The sequence below is a fragment of the Ostrea edulis genome, chromosome 8 (assembly GCF_947568905.1).
Source record: "Ostrea edulis chromosome 8, xbOstEdul1.1, whole genome shotgun sequence".
In the NCBI taxonomy this organism is placed as follows: domain Eukaryota; kingdom Metazoa; phylum Mollusca; class Bivalvia; order Ostreida; family Ostreidae; genus Ostrea; species Ostrea edulis.
The window spans coordinates 33,571,558-33,594,632 of record NC_079171.1 but is presented as its reverse complement, the minus strand read 5'-3'; the positions used below and the strand labels follow the sequence as shown (position 1 = coordinate 33,594,632).

Genomic DNA, 23,075 nt, shown 5'->3' with positions numbered 1-23,075 from the left:
AATATCCTTGACCCAGGCGCCTATGGGTATATATTTTAACATAATATATATACTTAAAGATAATTTACACTCTAGGCCTAGAGAGGAATTTTGAGAGTCATAATTCAAACAAAACATTGACTTGTCATGACATTATTCCCCTGAACAATTCTTGAGAAAAAAAATATTTTCCTATATACTGTTTCCTAACACAACTTCGGAAAATGTATTCATTGCACTCTCTTTGATTCCCTTTACAAGAAAAGGTAATCAGTATGAATATGTGGTCCATCTGTATGTTTCAACAATGCACATATTCGATATTGAATTAATGAACATTACCGGCGAATATGTGAATCTCCGATGAGAAGCGACATACCAATAGTTAGCATACAGTACAAAGGTTGTAGTCATCAAAACTGAAGCACGCTCACAATTGACCACCCCATTTCCCATGCATGGCATCTAGCTCCTCCGAGGTAACGCTTTTTAAAATATGAAAAATACAGGTACCACAGCGATTAAATTACCTGATCCTGAAGGTTCAACGGAAATAAAGAATCGATTCGTGCAGAAGAGTTGATGTCAAAAGTATTATTCCAAGGGGAAATAGCAGGAAAACAACCATGATAACATAAATCTTCGATGAAATGTACGTAGATATTTTCGGCCTATAACACAAATTTCGGTGAACACACACTATCAGTCTCTTCGCCAACTTCTGTAAACATACGATATTTTTCCCGCTAAAACGTCACGTGACAATGTTGAAATTAGACAAGTCGTTCTTGAAATAATATAGTCATACGCGCTCACGTTGTCTAATAAACAGATCAGACAAAACATTTTAAAAGGAGAATTTGCATGTTATGTCGCGCAGAATCATAATCGGAATAGTTTTAAAGAGTATGGATAAGAAAGGAATGATATTTACCAAACAGTGTTGAAATTTCAATAACTAAAGAATAAGAATTATTTGCACGCGCATGATTATAAACACAGAGAGTTTGTGTGACGCGGTAAATCCGCACGCCGTTGATAGCAAGGAGCATCTCGCTTCGCGAGCCGACTCAAAAATCAGTCACCATTCAGCAAAGTTCATCATCTCCCCTTCAAAATTCCACCAAAAAATATATGGCTTGCCGTTGCGTTTTTCCTTCAAATTTTGGCCTGTTTACAACTAGTGTAGATCCGCACTGAATGAAATTGTCCATCCAAATATCACCTCTCCACTCAGATCTTCCCTTATAACTTCTGTATCTTTCTACATATTCTGTTATGTCACCTGTCATTTTTATCACTTATATTTCACTATTAAATTCCATCACAAAGATTTTCTGTTAATGACCAATCAGATCTCCTGTCAACTTTTCTTCTCCGCACAACTTTGGGTGTCCACAATGGCGGCGCCCTGTAGCTAGGCAATTCTGGTGTTTTTCCTATAACCAAATGGAAAACAAAGTGAAAAAGTGGCCAATTTGACATTTTTAGATAACATGCACATAGTACATGTAAAATATGTAACATGAAAAAATTACGTGAAAAAACATGTAAATTATGACTATCTATATAATGTAACCCCTCACACATGATGAACTCAACTGTGATATGAAGCTGTGTTGAATGTCAACTTTATAATGACTTTTTACAGTGCTTATAGAAGTAAAAAATGTAAATAACAGTCTTATTGTCTTATTTTTTATGTTTTCAAGAGGATGTGAGGATTCACATGTAATTTACATATTCAGGGTACATTCTACCCGGTTTTTGAAAAAATGGCCAAAAAATCTTAATTTATCAAGGAAAAATGCTTTCAAAATGCATTTACTTTTCCAATTCAGAATGAATTCACTAAGCTGCTGACAGCCAATTAATAGAATGTTATCAAAACATATGAGGGGTAATCTGATCTAGTAGTGTTGTTTCTCTGTAACAGTAAAAATGTCACTACCCTCTTTAACTCAGATACATTTTGCAGTGAGGGTTGCTTGCTAATTCCTATCATGATAATAAATTATTACACGATATCACTTAAACTTGACATGATGCTGATAGAGCACTGGAAAAAGCACATCACAAGTGAATTTCACTTCAGACAGAATATTCCTAGCAGAATTATGTCAGTTTTCAAAGATGGGAAAATTCAAAAAAGGGAATAATTATGGTTTTAAGCCAAAATATGTGCCTCACAACAAGGGGAAATTACATGAAAAAAAAAGAAAACTCGCCTGCACCATTCACGAGAGTTGACAGGGAAACCCTACAACTGGTGACGCATCCACCCTCTCTGTGCGAGGAGCAGGAAATGATGTTCAGGCCTGGGTGCCACCGACTGCTTCGGCCAAGACCCCTGAAAAAGGAAGGAAACCATGAGACTTTAAATCAGGCTGAATCCTCAGGGTAACGATTACAATTCTTCTAACTTTCTTAAATTATGAAACAAAACCTCTTTGAGTAGAAAATATTTTTTCTAATTCTCAGAATAGGCCCACATATGGCCAAATTGGCTGAAATAAGGGGTATCCCTAAGATCCAGTAAATTTAATTAGCTTAATTAATTTTATAATTAATAAACTCTCTAAATTATAGCAACATTACAATAATTATTCATTCATATGAAGAGAAAGTTACAAAAAAACAGTTGTTAGGGACTGTGATGAGCCTCTTGACTCAACTTTGAGAACAAGTATAGTCAAAGGGAAGTAACTCTAATTTCTGAAAATGAACTTGCCTGGTTAGGAAGTAATCAGGTACATAACTGATTTCGGCAGGCGTGAAAATGACTCCTACATACTGCTGCATCTGGAAAAGACATGTGGCATGTTCAACGCAGAGTTCAAAGAACATGGGCGGGCCAATCCAGGCTGTGATGGTGACCTAACCTGGGACTTGGACTCTGAAGAGAGGCATGGCCTGGGCACTAGGTTACGGCTTAAATGTAACACCTGCACCTACGTGTCCAAAATGTATAGCCTCTATGTCGAAGTAGAATCCGGTTCCAGGGGAAGGAAAGCAGCAGCAACAAGACGTACTGTGAGCAATGCTCACTAAGAATACCCCCCGCTTACCCCAATCTCCCAAAGGGTGTTGGTAATAGGTATAAACTACCTCTTTTCTGAGTGTAAAAAACAAATGGCATGACAAACCGAACCATATTGCTACTTCGATGTCCAGTGCGCGTGACCTTTGACCTTTTGACCCCAAAATCGATAGGGAACATCTTCATCCCATGGGTAGTCCATATGTGTGATATGGTGACTGTAGGTGGAAAGGATAACGCTTTAGAGCCCGGAAACCACATTGCTACTTCGATGTCCAGTGCGCTTGACCTTTGACCCCAAAATCGATAGGGAACATCTTCATCCCATGGGTAGTCCATATGTATGATATGGTGACTGTAGGTGGAAAGGATAACGCTTTAGAGCCCGGAAACCATATTGCTACTTCGATGTCCAGTGCGCTTGACCTTTGACCTTTTGACCCCAAAATCAATAGGGAACATCTTCATCCCATGGGTAGTCCATATGTATGATATGGTGACTGTAGGTGGAAAGGATAACGCTTTAGAGCCCGGAAACCATATTGCTACTTCAATGTCCAGTGCGCTTGACCTTTGACCTTTTGACCCCAAAATCGATAGGGAACATCTTCATCCCATGGGTAGTCCATATGTATGATATGTTGACGGTAGGTGGAAAGGATAATGCTTTAGAGTCCGGAAACCATTGCGTCTACAGACGGACGGACGGACGGACAACCCGATTCCAGTATATCCCCCCACAACTTGTTGCGGGGGGTATAATAAACTATGGCCTACAAATAGGTCTCAGTCAAACCCCCATTGGCAGTTCTTCTCTTCGTAAAATCCTCATGTCAACCAACACCTCCCCTCCAGCCGAGTCTTCTCTACAAAAAACAAGCAACACCATTATGCAGAAAGTAATCACCTTAAACAAGTCTGATATGAAAAAAAGATGTAAGAAATTAGTTGATATTAATAAATTGAGGGGGGTCAAAAGTCCAAAAAAAAGGAATTCAGTGCGACGGGATGTATAATAACGCCCTATATTCTGGGGTAGGGGAAACCCCCTTCCAGCCAGCTACACAAACCGTCTTCTCAATTGCAGAGAATGTGACCAGTAGTCACGAAATAATATCTTTAGTAACTAAAAACAAAATATGCCCCAAAGGACAACATCTCAAGAACAATCCCAGTCATGTGTGCACTGAGCAGACATGTGGGGCGAATATACCTATGGCCAAAAACATCGGTGATGAATTCACCTGGGCCAAGGAAGGCATGGAAGACCTTCTCAAGAATGATTTATGTGTCAAGGACATAACATCAGATCCTGATAGCACGATATATAAGGCCGCAGAGTCTTTGCATGCTGAAGGCAAGCTGCAGGACAAACCGAGACATTTTCTCGACACACGGCATCTTGCCGAAAATGTCAGAAAGGCCATCAAAAAAGACCACTCTGTACAGAAAATCATGCCCAGAAATTCAAAAGCAGAGGAAAATAAACTACTACATAACTTTGCCATAGATTTTACAGACAGGTGCACTGGTGAAATAAACCAGGCACAAATAAAGTGTACAGGTCATGCGGGCAAAATTAAGAAGCAGCTCTCTTATGCAAGTGATGCTATAATTTGTTGCTACATGGGTGAACATGCCTTATGCAAAAAACACTCTTTAGTCTGCAAGGGTGGTAAGAAGAATTGGCTTAGTAAAAGTGCTTACCTTGATGAAAACTTCAGAATTCCTTACTCCAGGGCCAATGCAAGGATTCTTAGAGCCTGTGTCAATAAACGGCTTGCTCCGTCAGTGCTAGACAAATCCATTCTAAATAGCAATACACAGAAAGTGGAGAGCTTTAATCGACGTCTAAGGCGTTCACTACCCAAGAATGTCACCTTTGCACGCAACTTTCATGGTCGGGCTCACAGTGCAGCTCACAGTACAAATAATGGTCCTGGGGAATCCCTAAAGGCCTTATGTGCTGGTGTGGGTGCTCCTATCCCAGAGGGGGGAGGGTTAGCCAATCTCTGAAAAATATTCAAAATAATTATGAAAGACAAAAAATGTACCAAAAATCTAAAAAGTATAGAAATACCAGAGTAATTAGAAGAAGAAAATTGTATAAACTTTATGAACAACATCAGGAAGAAGTAAACTATAGAAAAAATATGATGCTTTCAAAATCATCAAAAGAGCAGAAATTATGCAAAAAAATTGAGCACAGCTATTCAAAATCACCATCTAAATATGCTAAATGAAATGAAATTTACATGTAAAATACATATAATTACATAAAATGCACCAGGGCATGTGTGACTTGCTGCACACCCCCTGCAACTGGCAGTGAATCCTCTCCTGGTTGATAGAGTGGGACTCCACTACCAAATGCTGGGGGGTTCACACACAGCTTGGTATGGCAGAGGTGGCTACATTCTACATTGTCACGTGGAAACTGACTCCGAGTCAGTTTCCACTCTGCCATAAGGGCAACTCTGTGGGCCTTTTCCACCTTTCTTCCCTCCTCTGGCCAGTAGACAGTTTGTAGCCCATAGCCAGAGGGGGAAATCCTACCCCTCCAAATAATGCAGGTGCCCCCTTGGCCCCGTACACTTTCACGATTTACTTTTTCTTTCAAATTATCAAAAAATGCATCCATTTTATTGTAAAACTGACAAATGGCGCTAAAAATGCACTACTTTCTTACACTTACCTCATAAACTGGTTCTCGCTACCTCAGTATAGGACAAACACCACCAAATGTTTTCCCATAGACTTCCATACAAATTCCAATCACTGTCAATTATTTATTAAGCCAATTTTCAAAAAATCAGTCACCATTCAGCAAAGTTCATCATCTCCCCTTCAAAATTCCACCAAAAAATATATGGCTTGCCGTTGCGTTTTTCCTTCAAATTTTGGCCTGTTTATGAAATTGTCCATCCAAATATCACCTCTCCACTCAGATCTTCCCTTATAACTTCTGTATCTTTCTACATATTCTGTTATGTCACCTGTCATTTTTATTACTTATATTTCACTATTAAATTCCATCACAAAGATTTTCTGTTAATGACCAATCAGATCTCCTGTCAACTTTTCTTCTCCGCACAACTTTGGGTGTCCACAATGGCGGCGCCCTGTAGCTAGGCAATTCTGGTGTTTTTCCATATCATCATATCTTTTATGATTAAATCAATTCGTACTAATTTGAGAAACTACTTCAGGATGCAGTGAGCCACCTTAAAAAAACATCAATAAGAAAATAAATATATTATAAGCATGTTGCTAGTCTGAGTTATCTGACAAGACATCTTCATCATCAACATGAAAAGAGTAAGAGTTGTACAAAATTAGAGAAACAGATTTTTGACTATCACGCCCAATTCTACCAATCTCTTGTATCAAATCTACAACACAGGTTGGCATACCATATATAATAACATTGTTAAAATTAACACAATCAATTCCCATACCCAAGGCAGTTGTAGCAATAAGAAGTTTCATGTCACTGTGTGGATTTTTTAGACCATCAATAATGTTTTCTTTATTTTCCTTTGGAGTCTCTGAATGAAACATTTCAACCACTGTACAATCTGGAATCTCGGTAACAATATAAGTATACATAGTTGATGCATCTTTAATAGATTTACAAAACAAAATACATCTTGGAAGTTTTTCTTCATTTAAAGCATCCACAATCCAGGACATTGACATTTCCAAGCTGTTTGGAATCTTGTGAACTGCTGCTTTAATGTTAGGTGAAATTCTGATCTCGATGGTATCCACACCTAGATCTAAAACCGTGTATACTCTACGAGAATGTTTTTTAGTACAAGTGGCACTCAATGGTAGGATAGATGCACGTGGAAATAAGGACCTAAATTCTCCAAAATCCTCAAACCATTTTCGAAAGGCTTCTTTCTTCTCATCACTTTGACCCCTGCAAGGTTTGTTGAAAACAGGAGAGTTTTTTATCTAGATTTCCTTGGCCTTGGGACTAGTGGCACTTATATAACTAATACTCAGGTGACTGTGGGCCTCTTGTATATAGAATGTGATGTTTTGGATATATTTGTAACCCAAAATTATAAAGCGAATAACCTATTAATTAACACATATGTGTTTTACCTGTAGCATCATTTCATTAATTCAAAAAGTAAAAGTCATTCAAAAGACTGTAACTGCTAAGGCAAACACATTAAAAAGATAATTGAAATGAGATGGTATGGTTCTTATGCTTTTTAACAGACCCATTTTTGTTACTTCATAAGATTTTTTACCATATTCTAAGAAAACGGTAAGTTTAATTTTGTTAATAACCTGATGATTTTTAGCTCTTCTGAGCCGAAGGCTCAAAGAGCTAATGCTATGGCCATTTGTGCGGTGTGCGTAAACTTTTTAGAAAAAGGGCTATAACTCAAGAACCCCTTGGCTAATTGTTTTCAAATTTGTTACAGGGTATCATTGGCCCAAGGGCTTTCATACATACTAAATAGAGGGATGTGACCCTTTCACAAGGGGAGATAATCAGGAAAATACAAACAAAAGTAGTGGTTGCTAAAAAATCTTCTTCTCAAGAACCACTGGGCAGATTATCACCAAACTTACACATAAGGATGAGGATATGTTGTAGATTAAAAATTGTTCAAGGCATTACCCTGGGGCAAAGGGCGTGGTCTCAAGGTCACTTCAAAGTTGACCTAAATTTATATTTTCTTAAATCTTTGATATTTTAGTCATTATAAGGCCTAGGATCATCAAATTTTGACAGTTGATGTATCTTAGGACCTTGTGTCAACTTTTTAAGGGTTTTTTTGTGTGTTAAATTTAATGTAGACTTTCATAATGGAATACCTAATTTTTTCTTTCATAAGATGCCTGACGCTGCCTATGAAGTTTTGGTCTTTGTTCTTTGTTTTTCTGGTGGCTCCTTCCTTCTTAGAAGTGAAATATCGCTTCACAGCAGCTATAGAAAACATGTCTCATTGATTAATAATAATAATTATTATTACAAAATTATAACAGAATTTTAATCTATCTGTGTGAGAGATTTTTAAAACATTTTCTTCCAATAACTTTTATGATTTATTGATCAATAATACAAATGTTTATGTACTTTCATAACTTGATACAAACAATTTTAAGGATTTAAATTAAAACAAACTTATATCAAAAAGTCTTTCTTGATGAAACAGGGATTATCAGATGCAACTTTTTCAAAACAAAATTAATATTCAACTCCATGCGATTAATTTTTTTTCAATATGGTTACTGTTAATCCCTGTATGAATATGGAAAGCACTTTACCGTTTATATGAATACAATGAATTAAAGCAAATGCAAGGTGTACCCTGAATAGATCAGTAAGTCTAACCATCCAAAACTTCATTAGACACATCTGGTGCAATTCCTTTGACACTTTTCTTTATGAAATCAGTCATTTCCTTGTTTGCCCCATCATTGTATCTTACAAAAAATTAATGAAATCATTGAAAATTCATTGTAAACTATTCAAATTTGACCACAGTGATGGAAATTTAGATATAATACTTTGAGAATATACAATTTTTTTCAAGATTTAAAAATATACATAAAGAGAAACCAACCACTTTGAAATGAAATACAAATAAATACATGCAAGTACAAGTACGTACAAGTTTTTTTCTTCTTTTTTTAAATGACACATGTAATTTTCATATAACAGTGGCTGCATCACAAAAGAATGAATGACACTTTTTACCTTTTCTTGAAATCTCATTTCAATTCTCTGTCCTCTCCACATGCGTAAAATTCTTTTACGTTATTCTGTGTAAATATGTATGCATAATTTAAATATTATCACTTAATTTTCTATGTCACTTTTTAATTAAACAAATATTTGAATACAAAAGTGTATGTACATTTTTCATGCACTTTATTTTGTTTCATGCTATTTTTCAATGTTCTGAACCTATTAATACAAATAAATATTACCCTTATTCTGTTTGGAACACTGATGACCTCCTGTGTTTCCTCCTTTCTTTTTTCAAATTCCCTCTTCAGGTCCCTAACTTCATTTCTTATCACCTTCATTGTGGAAAGAAGTTCTTTTTGTGTAGCCTGCATTTCTTTTAATTGTCCTTGGATACCTATGTTAACATCAAGAAAGATTTAAACAGAAAAATAAATCAATTTGCAACTAGAATTGTAAACAAAACATCAAAATGACTTATGAATGTACAAGGACATAGCGGGGATGTCTCCTTAATCATAGACAACTAACGACTAAAAAAATAATAATAAAAAGAAGAATAACTATTAATTTAAAATGCCATATGTACTAGATAACATAGAGAATACTCCCCTCTCTTTTCATACAAGTGTAACATTTTCTGAAGATGTCATGTTAGAGATCAGACAGTTACCTATCAAAGTTTCAGAAAATCCTACACTATCTCGTTTTCATTATCTTTTAACTTGGTTATTGTTAATTGTAGTAAAATTGATCAAGATCAATTCTTACCCTTACTGAAACCACGACTTGGAGAAAATATTTCTTGGAAGTTTTCAGACTGGGAAGGTGCCTGAAGACCTCTAGGAGTTTTCTGTTCAAAGAAAGAAAATGCACTGTGTTTAAAATATACCACCAAATGTTCAATAAAATTATGTGATAATAAATTCCTTACTAATCTACAGCTTTTAGTTTTAAATTTGCTAAGAGCTGTTCCGGTGAAAATGTACCCTCCCCAGGACTCCAGAAAATGTCAGGGGGTACCATCCATTTTTCTTGCGTCATGAATGCATTTATTCATGTATCTAATTAATCATATAACATGTACATATAAATTTTGGGGGCCAAAAAAAAAACATGCATTCTCAGGGCTTAATATTCCTTGCATGCAGCAGGTCTGGTTAAAAATTTACCCCCCCCCCAAAAAAAAGAAGGTAAAAATTCCCAAATGGCAGGCAGATCAAATTTTTAGTGCTTCAATATTGAATTCTAAAAATATATAAAACTAAGCTTAGAGGACAAGCTTACAATCATTTTTTAATCAGGTTTTCCATAAGAAAAATTCGGTCATTGAAATGGTTTAGCCATTTTTTTGCCAAATATTGCAAAATGGGTACATCATTTGTCCGCCTAACTCCTACAGTTTTCAAGATAGGAACTTCTCCTTTTTCAGAACAATTGTACACATATTAGAGATGTGCATATTACTTGGATTATGATTTTTGATCTAGATCATGCACGGATCTAGAGGGGGGGGGTAACTAAGAAGTGACCTTGCCCCCCCCCCCCCCCCTTGGGAAAAAAATCTAGATCGGCACCTGTTGATCATGTCTTGGGAAATTACCAGCTGTTGAACATAGTCATTTTTATGCAAAGTATACAAATAGGATACATTGATTTTGTTGGGATGTCACCTTCTACAGTTTTCAGATTAGAAAGTTTTTATAATTCATTTGAGAAATCCCAGTACTGTTCACACAAAAGAAAACCCAGTTTGCTGTCACATTGACAGCTTTCCTCTTGTTATTTTTAAAATAAAAAGTTAGAGTGAAACATAAAATATCATCTTAAAAAAAATGTTTTTCTTTTCAAAAATGCTTTAAAAGCAAGTTGAAGAATAACTCAGAAGGATGTTTAATTTTTTTTTATTTCCAGAAAGGGACCATAGTGATATGAATAAAGACCCTTTCTTCAAAGATTTTAAAAGATACGTGGTGTCTAAAATCCGCCTTTACAAAGCCAAAGAAAAGATGAAAGATTGTTGCGGGCCTAGTGTGGTCAAAACAGTGGATGGACAAGGTAATTTTTGTTGTTTGCGCACAAACTCTAAAGACTTTTTCCTAATCAAAACTTGTCTGTTAACTTATCACAAAGTATTTCTGGGTAAAAGGAATTCAGATTTGTTGAGAAAAAGCTACAACATTTTGAAATTTGGAGGTGTGACTTGTAAAGATGATCTCATAGACAACTGCACAAGAAATAACCCTGTTTATTTATAAGTGTAGACTCAAGTCTGTGCAAACTTTGACAACTAGACTAATTGTGCAGATCTATGTATCATAGAAAGTTATATTAACATATATAATTCATTTCAGTGAAGATAGTCTTTCTTGATGAAGAGTGCAAATTTTAATGGAGTCAGCAAGCAAAATAAAGTGCACCGCCACGGCACATGATACGCCCGTCACATATTGTTAACATGAACATATCACCATGAAGAGATAGGTATGAACCAAATGTCAACCTTCCTTTAAGAATCTTACCCACTTTATGGCCTCATGTGACATTGCTTCAAATATTGATAATGTAAGCTTAATGATTTTTAAAAGGATATAAAAACATTTTCCCAAATGTTTTCAATGAAATCATTAAAGTGCAAGATAGCCCTTTATCCAAGCAAACAACTTACAATAAATGGGAGTACTCAAAAAGGTTGATTTATTCAATATATCAAAAAATACATATATCAGCATCTGCCTTTGTCAAATCTTCAAGTATAAAAGTAAAATATGCATGGTGATGTCAATATAAATAAATATAGATTAAAATTGTATGCATCTCTATTGTTAAGAGCTTTTTATATTAAATTTAATCATCTTCTGATAATAGACATTACCATTTTGAAACTAATGAGGCAAAAGTCTTTTGTTTAACATTTTTGCAGTATAAAGTATTACCATGTTTCTAATTAGATAATTCTTCTGGCCTAGGAAAAATGTATCAATTTTTTCCTTAATTGCAAGCAAACCAAACTATCTTGTGGTCAGAGTAGTACACCTCCATAACCCCATATTGTGGACTTCTGTCACTAGGAACATTAGAAAAGACAAGGTCAATCGTTGATCCATGATCATTGGTTATAGTGATAATTTGCTGTTCATAATGCAGGTTTTCAACAAGCAATGTTTGCAATGCTGCCTTTTCCGAGGAATGGTTTGCCCAGTTCACATTAAAGTCGCCCATGATGATTGAATAAGTAGTGTTGATATACTCTGTAGAAATTGTCCTAAGAGCTGCACAAAGTCTCTCAACAGGTGTCTTGGGATGTTTGTACAACATGACAAATGTTATATTTTCAATCAACTCACTCTGAAAAACTAACAATTCAATTCCTTGGAAAGATTCATGGAATTCAATTATGTTCACAGGGTATCTCATATACAAAGCTGTCCCATATGGTGATCTTTGGCAGTTACCATCTAGACAATCCTTTCTATACTGGTCAAAATTTCCCAGAGTAGTGCTTTCTAGTGTATCTTTGTGACTGAATCTTGTTTCACAGAAGCAAGCAATGTCCACAGCATGTATGTTGTGATCTTCTCTTACATCCTCCATATGTCTATGAAGAGATCGTGCATTTAGAAATGTGATTTTGTGGGACTGCGGTATATTGTACAGAAATTTAAGATCCATTTCTATTGGCATTGATCTTAACCTCTCCATTTCCTCTCGAACACTTTTGTCCACACTTATTTTATCTTCTTGAAGATTGAGTATGAAAAGATTGTCTAGAGATTGGCAGCGGCTTAGTGCAACATAATGCATATGATCAACCTTTCTTATTGTTGTCAGATCAACTACAACTGTGGACAAAGTATCCCCCTGAGAACGATGAATGGTTTTGGCATGTGCTGCCCTCAAGGGAAACGGGAACCTTTGTAGTTGAGCTTGACCTTTATGTCCAGCTGCATATTGCTTCAATACTGGCTGTATTGGAGTCCACTGCTTTTGATGGCATGAGCGGTATAGCCTTCTACTGTCTGTTCTTAGCTTGGCTCCAGTTAAAGTTGCATCAAATTCCACCCAGATCACACCAGAGGCTTGCGATTCTCTCTCCACAATGTCGATAATCTTAATTTTGCAGGAAGCTCCATTAATAAGACCATCTGTTGTATCTACGTTTACAGTCAATTCGACATAAATATCTTTTGCCACTTGTAAAATATTTGGAAGCTGCGAAGTTTTCTCTTTTGAATTGGTGAATGACTCAATGATCTTTCTTGTCATTTCTGGGGATGTTGATCCAACCACTCTGTCCTTAGCATGAATTGTATATACTGCATTAGAAGATGTACTGATGACAGAGCTGTTGAACATGTTTACAGACTCATTTGTAGCAAACAGATGACATACTGTCTGAGGTTATTCAGGTGATCCCCTATCTGTGAGGCGCTGCTTTAGCACATTGATATCCTCGTCTGTCTGATTGCCCTCTCTAAGTCGATTCAGAAGTTCTGCAAAGAGTCTGCTATCTGCCTGCCGCATAATTTTCTTCAATTCAAACATTTTAAATAAATCTGTCCAAATGTTCATTGCCAAAGGTAAGTAATCTGATCGTGGAGTAGAGAAAATGTAAGAATCTCGAACTGGTTTTAGCTGAAATAAGTCCCCAACAGCTATCAATGATATTCCTCCAAATGGTTTGTTGCATTGCATAACTTCCATCAGGCGTTGATTGATGCAATTCAACATCCTAAACCCTACCATTGACACTTCATCCATAAATATCATTTGGAGATTTCCAATCTGCTGTCTCAGGGTATTAAGGGAACTTGAAGAAAGTGGTTTATATGCCAGACTTTGATTTGGAAGGATCTTAAGGGCACTGTGAATTGTATTCCCTTGAATATGATATGCTGCTTTTCCTGTTGGAGCAATGAGCAGTATATTCCTAGTTGTAAAATCTTCTCCAGCTTTTTTGTTCAGGTATTTCAGCATTGTCTGGTAAATAGCTTTAGTAAGGAAACTTTTCCCAACACCTGCCACTCCACTCATGAACCTGTAAATTGGTGTAGACGATGTTTTCAATTTGTACATTGTGTCATAAAGGAATTCAAGCTGCTCTTCATTCACAAATCTCATATGCTTTCTGTATTCCTCATCTGGAAGTTCATTGTACTTGATCAGCTCATTTTCAACATCTGTGACAGGTAATCCAAACTCCCTAGCTATGTCACCATCTTCAATACCGAGGTCTTTTTCAGGTGGTCTTAATGATCTCTCAATTTCATCTTCATGTTGAGTAACAGGAGCCAAACAATCCCAAGCTTCAGTGCCATCATCCATAATTGCAAGAGCTTCCTGGGCAAGATTAACAATATTTGAGTAGGGTTCATATTTTTCCATTTCTGGACTAATCATTGCTTCCAACTCGTTAAATCTGCACTGAAAGGAGTTGGAATTTCCTATCAAATTTTGTTCATCTCTCCATGGGGAATAAAGCATTATAAGCTCTCGATAATACTTCTCAGAGTCTTTTTCTGGATTGAAGTGTACCGTTCGTAAAATTCGAGGAAGTTTTCTTCTGTATTTTGCTGCCTCTGCAGTATTGTTAGCAATTTGCTCCTCTTCAATAATTTCTCCATCTTCATTTTCAACATTAGCTGGTTCTGGAAGAAGATTATCTACAGTTTTAGTTCTACTGGACCCTCTTGAAGATGTTTTTTTTTTTTTGCTTCCTCCATTGAATACCAGGCACAAAACTCTGCTAGAGAGATATTTTCCAATTCCTGGGGTCTATCTTCATATCTTTTGAGGATATTGGAGCACTCTATATCCTCATCCTCATCATTTAAGGATTCAAGAATTTTTGCTGGCTTCAACAAGGTGACACATCCTTCTGGAGGACTGGTGTTAATGAACATGCATTGTCTTGAAGCTCTTCTCATTGGTAGCTGTAGACATATATAGGCGGCTTCCTGAGCACTCAGCTCCACAGCATTCAAAAACTTGTTACCTACACATCTAACTTGTTGTTTTAGAGACTGATTTCCTTGTCTTGCTTCTTCTGTCGCTTTCCTAAGCAGCTCACTCATACCCCTTTGTGCCTTTGTCACATAGGAGGCAACATAAGTTGCACAGGCATATACATCTAGAACAAACTGAACATCTATGTTTGCACGCCAGGCCTCTAGAGTCGCTTTGTTGTAGTTGTTGATACGAATTTCCTGTGGGGATCTCTTTAGGAAAACAGTAGTTGCTTTAATAGATGATCTAATTGCACACACATACTCCTCCTCTGTCATCCTTAGGCTGGACAGGAGTACTTCATGGGTGATTGTTCCATCATTTTCATCAAGACTTTGAAGATACTCATGAATTTTCATCCAGGACTGTTTGTGTTTATTTAGTTCCTCCTCCGACACTTCTGATTGTTTCAGTGGTTCTAGGATAGTAGTTGCCTTCATAGGAGGTCTTGGGAAGTTAAACCTACATATCTTCTTGTTCCTCTTCTTGCATGTGTGGCTATGTTTATGCTTCTGAACCTGAACCAGATCAAATATCGACTCATCTTCATTTGGATTTTTGCATGTAATATATTCATCAATGAAATCACAAACTTCACTTTCAGAATTTTCCCCATTCTTTGGGGCATTCTTGCACTATAACAACATGTGGATATGTGGTGATCCTCTCTGTTGATATTCCACTCTGTAGAAGTAATCTGTGATTTCAAATAAGGGATTAGCCTTTGTTAAAAGGAACTTGTTCAGGAACTTCTGCACTGAGAAATCAAAATGCCGAGCACACGTTATTGGATCTGACTGTATGAGACGGCACTTCTGAGGCCAAGTTAGTTGGCTAACTTCATCATCTGAGAGAACCTTATTATCTACCACTTGTGAAAGAATCTTAAGTAGGTGATTCCACTTTGTTTCTGCTGCAGAAAGTGTAAGGAAAAAGGTAGCTGTACCCAAATTTCGAATGAAAGCAAAGAGGTCCTTACTAATTCTTTCAAAATATGGTGGAGAACCCCTGATACTTGCTAGAAACTTGTAAGCTTTATCATGATGAATCAGATCTAATGCTGCATCCCCCTTTACATCTTTGGCTGAAAGGTTTTTATTGCTAGTTTTTACTTTTCTAAGAGCTATCTGTGTTTGATCGATCAAAGATTTCATTTGAATCTTCTTGGTTTTAAAAAACAAGTTTTCCACTGATCTGGCTGCTCTTCTGTCTGCATTTCTCAGCTCAGATTTAACAATTTCTCCATATGTAACTCTGACCGGTCGCTCTGTGTTACTTGGTCGCCGTCTTCCACAAAAAATGGCTGGAAATGCAAGTTCTTCACTGTCTTTCTCCAAGAAAATACTAATTGGTAAACTTCCCTCTCCAGGGGCATAGTTATACACATGTTCCATTTCTGATTGATCTATAAAACTTGGTGCTGTTAAAAGTGTGTCAGCTTCACCACACATTGATTCATAGCTATCCACTTCACTCCATTTATCATCATCATCACTGAAGCCATCCTCTACAGAACCATTTGTATCTTCTCTTGCATCTTCATGACTTACTGCAATTTGTGCGCTTTCCCCTGAGGAAGAATCAGCATGTAAAGGAACAGGTGCAATATGGTCTTCTGAGCTGGATTGTGACTGTGCAATATTACTATGAATATTGATTTCAATATTTTGTTCTTGCTCTTCAGATTCACATTGCCAACTTTCATCAAATGAAATTCCATGTTCTTTGTATAGAGGTGTTGTAGATAAAAACTTTGCAGCTTCACGAACAGCCTCAGGTCGTATATTCAAACAATACACATGATGCTTGTATCTCAGCCTTCGTTTCAGAGTGGCCTTTATTGTAGCAGTGTCAGAGGGAAGCCTTGGCAAATTTTTGATTGTGCTTTAAACATCAGCTGGTACCATAACAACATTTCCATTGATAAAATGTTGTTTACCTATGGGTGCTTGATGAATTTTCATGAAAGGTAATATTGCAGCAATCAGTGTTTGTTCCAGAGGATTTAAGTCACTAAGGGAGCCTTGATCTATAAAGTTCATTTTATTTAGAACTGATGATGGTGGAATTTTCCCTTTTTTTATATGGGACTGACATGTTTTACATATCCATATCTCTTCAGAAGCACTGGCTGTTTGTGGACAAATATCAATTAATTTTCTCACAGCATCTTTCCCTTTGTCCTTGTCTGAGAAAGCACCTGAATATTTACATACACTGTGCTTATACAGGAGCTGGTGGCAGCTTGTACAAGTGTATACTGGTCCTTGTTCAACTGCTCTGTGAAAATTGCTAATGCAGTGGTCAATGGATGTTTGCTGTTCATATCTCCTTCTTGTATCGGATTGTTTTTCATTTGCTCTGTACGCAGGATCTCTTCTTTTTTCACTACGATACTCTGTATTCATTATTTTTTCTCTTTCTCTGAAGTCTTGTTCACTGCGTTTTCTTTTCTTGGCGTTTGTTGCACGTTCTTTTTCAACAGCCTTGTGGTCTGGTTTTTCTCTATGTAATTTCCGCCGTAAAGTGTCTTTTTTTTTTGTTCAGCCTTTCTGTATTCTGGATTATTCCTAATCAATTTTCTTTGTGTTGTTTCACGTTCTTTTTCAACAGCCTTGTGGTCTGGTTTTTCTCTATGTAATTTCCGCCGTAAAGTGTCTTTTTTTTTTGTTCAGCCTTTCTGTATTCTGGATTATTCCTAATCAATTTTCTTCGTGTTGTTTCACGTTCTTTTTCAACAGCCTTGTGGTCTGGTTTTTCTCTATGTAATTTCCGCCGTAAAGTGTCTTTTTTTTTGTTCAGCCTTTCTGTATTCTGGATTATTCCTAATCAATTTTCTTCGTGTTGTTTCACGTTCTTTTTCAACAGCCTTGTGGTCTGGTTTTTCTCTATGTGATCTCCGCCATAAATTATCTTTTTTTTTTTGTTCAGCCTTTCTGTTTTCAGGATTATTTCTACGCAATTTTCTTTGAGATGTCTCCCGTTCTTTTTCAATAGCCTTGTACTCTAAATTAGCTCTAATTGATCTTTTTCTTATTGAATCCCTTTCTTTTTCAGCTTTTCTGTATTGTTCATTTACTCCATTTAATTTCTTGCAAACTTTATCATCTCTTTGTTCTAATTCTATCTTTCTCTTCAGTTGTTTTCGTTTTAAATCTTCTTTTTTTTCTTTGTGTCTGTAGATGAGATCTTCTCTCTTTCTCCTCATTAGTTCTCTCATGTATAAAGTCTGTTAAAAAAAGGAAAGAAAATGAGATACACATTAAGGACCCTCTATACACTGAACTTTGAGAAAATTATAGCGTCAAGGAGTACATGTTAGAATTATCTAGTTCATTTTTAACGTATGCTGAATGCCTTTTTGCTGAGAAAAATTGTGTTTGTTTATTCTGATGGGAATATGCAAAGTTTTTCAATTACTTTACTTTGGTCTGATATAATATTTAGAAATCTTGAATAACATGTATTTACAAATTTTGTAATACAATGCAGATTGTAATTGAATATTCTATTTCATATCAAATGGTGGATCAACCTAATTATACAAAAGTATCCTGAAATTATTGTGCAGTGTAAAGAGGATCCTTGATATGGTATGATACTTATTTTACAGGTTTAATTTAGTCAGCATATGAAATTTTTTTCTATACATGTAAATGGCTATTTACATTCATACAGAGTATAAACAAAGTAAAAACACTACATTAAAACCTTGAACTTGATTGCATATAGCTTTACCTTTCTTTTTGATATTTGGTCATTTTTTTCCAGTGTAACATAATTTGTCATAGGAGTTCTTTCCCTTTCCAGAGAATCATCTCTTTCCCTTTGCACAGTTTTTGGTATTTTGTAGTACATGGGTACTGCAAATACTTCAATGTTGGCTGCATTCTTAGATCATAAATATATATTTACAAATATTAAAAAAGCATGTAATTGACAAGAAATTTATTTTTTAGATCTTTTAGCTACTAAATCAAGGAAGCTTACATGTTACACAAAATAATCAATCTTGCTTACGTTATGAAAATTAACAAATAGCTTTCTTCACTTATCAATAATTTTAGGATATATAAATTACAAAAAATCACCTTATTTTGTATACTTGAAAAACTGTCTAGGGATTGAGTAGGTTCTTCCTGACAAGAACCAGACTCTGTTGCCTTAATAACAACAGGATTTTCATGTTCTTGGTTTACTGGAGTTCTGTTAATATCATCTTCATTGGAAAACTGAAAACCCAAGTAGTCTTACATGTACTACAGTGATAAATCACTGAATTTGTTATATCATAATCATTTGGTATCATGTGGATAAAGCTTGTGATATTCAAGGTCATCAATCTCATTCACTTAGTTTTCAATTGAGAAAAGGTGGGTATTAGATTACTAATAACAATGAATGTCAGTCATAACTAATGTACATCATTGTACAAAAGGTGCAGAAAAATAAGCATAGTTACATATATAGGAAAGAAAATACATACATTTTGAGAAATTCTACTTTTTCTTTTACGAATTCTCTCCTTCTCCTTGAGTCGTCTACTAGACATCTTGTCTCTTGACACTAAAACATATACATATTTATTTCAATGGCAGTACAATTTATATACAATTTATCTTATCATTTTCATTTGGAAAGTTTATGGACCACTTATTAGGAATTAAAGGTATATATATCTATTTCTCTTTTCTCAATGAATTATGAATTCCTCTGATGTTCATCTCCTATATTTTATTTAATAATCAGTTCACATATTTCTCCATGGGGCATGTTTGATAGGCACAAATTATAAATATGATAAAATATAATATCAAATTAATTCAGATACTTTACATTAAATTAATTTATAAAACAAGAGGCTGGCTATGGAGAACCATTCTAATGAGACAGATGCCATCAATTGCAATCAAGAGCCTAAATCATTAATCTCTCTGCCATTTTCCCCAAGAGATATGGATAAAACCTGCTTTATCAGAGATGCTCCAAAAGAAATGATCAAGGCAGTCCCTTAAGAATTTAAATTAGTTCTTTGAAGTTTCATGCACACACAAAAATTTTTTCCAAGTAAATATAAAAAATGAAGAAAATTAATTATGTTGAAGTTAATATAAATAACATATATATAGATAGATAGATAGATATATAGGGCAAGAGAGAGAAAGTTTAAGTCCAGAAAACACAGAAAAAAAAACTCTATCTCATTTTCAATCTTCAGGAGTATATATAGGACAATATATTGCAAAGTTAAGAATTAGCATTGAATGTAAAGAGAATAAGTAATATATTGTTGAACTCTTGAAGATAGAAAATAACACCGTTTGAGTCTATTTTGGTGTTGTGATTTTTATATATATATATATATTAGGGTTGTCAAAACAATCAATTTCTAGTAACTGTTTACTCGCCTGTCTTTCCGATCGAGTACTCGAGTACTAGGTCATTATTCGAGAAAAAATATAAAAAGATAAACCTAAATCTATATCATCACTATCGTATATTGTTCTTTGTTGCTGAACATAATTTCATGATCTGAATGCCGACGTTCATTAAGTCTGGAACGAAAATGAAAGCTTTGAGATAAAATCCAAATAATTTTAATTAATTTTTTATTCAACATTTCACAAATGGGATTTTATAAGTAACAAAATGTTGTACAGATTAATAGGGATGGTTGCAAGAAGGTAGCATTTTGAACATGATAGAAAGTTTACAATTTCCTAATATTTTAGAAATTTATTATTCGAATCATTTGCGACCAAAATGGGTAATTTATTGTGACTATATAAACATAATATAAATACAGGTGTACATAAAGGAAGAGTTTGACTTTTTTGAATGACTGGGAAATCAAAAACCATATTTTCTGATCTAAAATTTTTTTTTCTCGGATAAAACTAAGAAAAAGCATCCTGTAAGAAAAATTATTTTGACTAAATTGCAATTTCCTGAAAGTAAATAATTCTCACCCAAAATTTAATTAAAAAGTCTTACATTAATATGAAATATTACATTACTGAACATATCACATTTAATCTACAGGGATTCATAATATTTCATTAAAATAAAAAACCCACATCACTTTAAAGTATCAATCCATATGAAAACTAATATGTTGCTTTCAATTCTTTTGGCCAGTTAAAGGTCCACAATTTGAGTCGGCGGAATAGCATCCTGACTGGTTGACTCCTGACTTCCCTCAGAAATGTCATATGGTTCACTGTATGAGGATAAGTCTAGTTGCATCCTTTCTATCTTTTGTTTCAAGGTCTCATTTTCTTTTTTCACAAAGTCGTAGTCCTTCCTCAGCTGATACTTAGCTTTACAGAGGTCTGCAACCCTTCTTCTTAGCATTGATTGGTCTTTTTCCATGGCCTCTGCTATTTGTTCTATTTCCTCAGTCACCTGTAGGGAATCTTTCAGAGCTGCATCCTTGGTATAATTACCAATACCTGCCAGAAGCCTAGCAAAAATACCGCTTATTTTAAGTGTATATGACTTGATACTTTTGGCATCCATTTTTGCAATATGTTACAATATATAACCTTACTTTCTCATGTTATTTAATTCAATTAGATTAATTTTTTCCATACGTCAGCTATCAAACTTTTGCTACTTCTTCATCTCCTAGCTAGATACAGAATTCTAGAAATAGAGCTCAAAAGCACAGGATCGAACCCCCTTAATTAAGTTTTCTTCAGTTTATTTCTTTATTTATTTAAAGCTGTGTTTCATATGCTCATAATAGATCTGAAAAATTACTTTCTAACACATGTATGAAAATGTTATGGCCATGCATGCATATTTTACTTTTTACCACACTTTAAAAATAAAAATGCAAAAGTAGTAAAAATGAATGCATAGCATCTTACCTGCACTTTCTTATACTTTGTAAATCCTAGAGGTCTATAGCAAATGGGCTTCTTCTTTATAATGCAGTCATAGAAAACACGATGAATTGTTAACACTTTGTAAATCCTAGAGGTTTATTGCAAACGGGCTTCTTCTTTAATGTGCAGTCAAAGAGTAGGAAGACACCACACATTGTGTCAAAGAGTTAAAACTTTAATTATTTGTCAGGTGTCAATGTGAAGATGAATGGTAGAGTGTAAGAGAGAGAGAAAGTTTTTGAAGTGCAGGTGCAAGGCGCTGGCCGCCTATGCCTTGTTCCCAGGGGTGTCGTATGAGTTCGTTAGAGAGGAGAGCGAATGTTTATGGTTTGTAAGTTAATTGGTTCGAATGATTTCTGTTTATTTTGAGTGATTGGAGTTTGGGATATGAAAGAGAAAGTTAATGAATTTATGTCTTTGGTGTGTGAGATTTAAGGAAGAGGTACCTCGTGAGAAAGGAGAGTCTGAGCCTGACTGTGAACAAGAGAGGACGTCTTTATATTGTGTCAATGTACATGTTGTAAATTTGTAAATAAACTTGTAAATAGTTATGATGCGTTATATAACGTCACGAGAGGCGTCCCTGTGACATTTTGGTGGCAGCGGTGGGATACAGTGTATTGGAACGGAGATAATTCCAACAGCCAGGATGCCCAAGAAAAGGCGACAAGGGGCGTTAGACGAAAGCGTTTGTGAACTACCGAATATTCCAAATACTAGTCAGATTTCATCTTCGTCAACCATAATCAAACCATGTCCGTTCTTTGGAAATTTGGATGAAGATTTCGACGCATGGATAAAGAACTTTGACAGAATTGCAAAGGCTAATGGCTGGTCGAAAGAGAAAAGATGTATTACAATACCTGCCTTCCTCAGGGACAGAGCCGTTGAGCACTATGAATCTCTAGAAGAAGACGCAAAGGACGATTATGACATCCTATGTGAATCCCTCCGAGAGAGATTCATACCTAAGGAGCTACAGACTCTTTACTACTCAAACCTGTTTGGATGCAAACAGAAAGACCAACAATCTGTTGACGATTATGCATCGGAGATAACAAAGTTGACATCAAGAGCTTATGTGGAGATGCCAAAGAGACAAAAAGAAATATTAACCAAAGAACATTTCGTTCAAGGTCTCAATCCTGACCTCAAAAGGTTTGTGCTAATGTCACATCCAAAGACTTTTGAGGAGGCATTCAGACACGCAAAGAGGGAGGAATGTCATAACGCCCTCACAAGACCACAAGCCAGGACCATGGCAGCCGCCTGTGAGGGAGACCGAACTTCGAGGCTCGAAAAATCTGTTGAGGAACTCGCTGTGCAACTAAGTGTGATGGCTACCAACCTAAACCGCATAACATCCCCCACCAACTTTAATCGAGGAAACCGCAACCAGAGTAACCGAGGATTCAGACGTGGGAGAGACCGCGGGACACGCTCT

General features: G+C 35.7%; 1 long non-coding RNA gene across 1 annotated transcript; it reads right to left on the bottom strand.

Moving 5' to 3' along the window:
* Positions 1-3,868: 3,868 nt before the first annotated feature.
* LOC125668344 (uncharacterized) lies at positions 3,869-5,924 on the bottom strand. Its single transcript, XR_007367542.2, has 3 exons — positions 5,715-5,924; positions 4,727-5,031; positions 3,869-3,885 (listed from the first exon to the last, which is right to left on the bottom strand). It is a non-coding gene; the product is annotated as an uncharacterized LOC125668344 (long non-coding RNA).
* Between the last annotated feature and the right edge of the window lie 17,151 nt (positions 5,925-23,075).